Raw genomic sequence first — 2,435 nt, 5'->3', positions numbered from 1 at the left:
CCGAAGTGACAAATGCTCGAATGGACTTTTTCTGTTATAGAGTCTGAAAAAGGCCAAAAGAAACTGCTCTGGAGTTTTAGGCAGAGGGTGTGCCAAACTTTTCGCAAAACCGCAGAATACTTTTTAGGGTACGGGCGGTCGATCTTCGTGAATGCTGTGTTCACTGCATTGCGATCAGTAGGGCGGCCGACATGGTTTCCTAAGGATAAAGGATATATGCCTATAGGGGTCTCCCAATATATACGCGACGGTACGTGGGAGCACAATCCGTACTAGCGCTATCATCCCTCAGGAGGAATCACCCACCTTCCACGAGATCGACAGTCACTAGGCTTAACGACGTCGGAACACGTCTCTAGCCTAGACCTCTATGTTGTGCGTTATGTTACAAAGCGTTGTTAAGTTCATTCAATTTATTTTAGGTTGATCTTGTTTAGAAGTTTGTCTTTCAGGATCACCACGAGATGTATGGTACAATTCCTAAATGCAGTCTAAGATGATAAGCAACCTTTATTATCTTTTCAACTTTGAAAATCCTAGCTACTAAGGGAAAAGAAAGACATCATCTTTTCTCATAGAGCATAGAGCACACAGTAATGCACTTTTTCCTAAATCAACATGCAAGCTGTCAAAAATTCAAATGCACAAATGCAGGTATTTCTTTTCTCTTTCTTAATATTGATGTTTATATAAAGAAAGATGTTGTATAACTTTGAATTCGATTTCAAGTGAAAACACAAACAAGTTATTTTTCAAAATCAAAAGACACCTTATGATTTACTTGTTTCGACACTAGAAATGCATAAATTCAAACCAAACGACGGAAGTAAAAGCTAAATCAACTGTGAACAACAAACAAATTCACTTCTAAGATCAAAACGACACTTACGACAGGTCTAGATCTAAGGGTCACAGTAAGACTAGTTTACTTTCGTAATGGGAAACTGCAAATGATGTAAGAAATACACAAAGAATAAATATAGTTTATTTATACAACCAAGGCAGAATTGAGGCAAAGAAAGGTAGTTTCAGATAAGAACACTGACTGATAACAGGCTGCAAAAACAGAGATCAAAACAGGGCAACAGAGAGCAGAGAACCCCAGTTGCACAAGGCCAAACTGGTTCAGCGCAACCTCAACACTGTGAGTTTGACATTCAGCGCAGGTAGCCTTCACGGGACCTGCGTTGAAATGCAGACTGCCTTCACAGCAGTTGCGCTGAAGGAGAAACTCTCGTTTCCCCTGGGTTCTGGGTCACAAATTGCTCAAAAATCAACAGTTTCAGGCCAAATTAGAAGCTATCAATCAGGTATAATCTAAGGGATGATTCAAAGGAGGATGAAGATCTATCACTAAGAGCTGTTAGAGCACTTGTGGATCAGCTTTTCAGATCATAAACAGGCCCAGTGCATGGACAAGAGTAGCTACTCTCTACTTTGCATTTGAAAGAAACAAATGCAGTTCGATTCGGCACTCTATGAGTTTATGAAATGAATAGCAAAAACACAACTAAACCAACAAGATACGATCCCCAGTGGAGTCGCCAATTTGTTGTAGGGAAAAGTATCCAATACAGAATGCCCCTCTCCCACTCTAAGGGTGATAGTACCTCAGCAACAAACAAGACAGAACTATCTAAGTTTTCTTCTTTATGAAATGTAAATAGAGGAGAAGGATGTAACCAACCGATGTCTTCCGCTAGTTTGTTGATCCAATCTCACTCCTTCTGCTTGCTCCCCGCTGCTTGCTCCTTCACTGGCCCAGCTACACCAAGTTCCTGCAAAATGGCAAGAGAGGGAAACTACAAGAAGCATACATTCATAACTAGTTTAAGGATTAGAATAAACTAAATATGCAAGTACAACAAAACATCATTGAGATACATGCATATAGAAGAAACTCAAATGGATTTATTGATGAAGAAGTAAAGTTCAGGAAGTGATACAACCAAATGAGGCCCAATCCAGCATCACCTTCCCAGCAGAAAGGAATCTCCTCTTCACCTCCTTCAAAACAAATCACCCAATAGCTCTAATCTCAAACCAATGGCAATTCTTTGTAATAACAAAATTCCAGCCTCTTGGATCTCATGGAGGAGAGATCCATATATAGATATTTGGAGAGAGGATAGTCAGCTTGAGATCTGACTAGTGTCCTCTCCCTCTTTCAGTTCTTTATTCCACTTGGAGGTTCTTGCTTCCACTTGGAGATTTGGAACCTCTTACTCATCACCAGTCGAATTCCCTGAGGCAAGTGTCATTTTGGAAGCTTCCTGAGCATTGACACCTTGAGGAATGAGTCTGCCACATGTCCAGTCTCGCTCAGCGCAGGTAGCCAGTGTTGCAGTTGACATTCAGCGCAGGTAGCGAGTGTAGCCATTGACATTCAGCGCAGATGGTCAGTGGAGCTGTTGACATGATCCTGAATTGACTTG

The sequence above is a fragment of the Pinus tabuliformis genome, chromosome 1_1 (assembly GCF_031772625.1).
Source record: "Pinus tabuliformis cultivar Carrire ecotype Pingquan chromosome 1_1, CPIR1, whole genome shotgun sequence".
In the NCBI taxonomy this organism is placed as follows: Eukaryota; Viridiplantae; Streptophyta; class Pinopsida; order Pinales; family Pinaceae; genus Pinus; species Pinus tabuliformis.
This window is presented reverse-complemented; position numbering follows the sequence as displayed.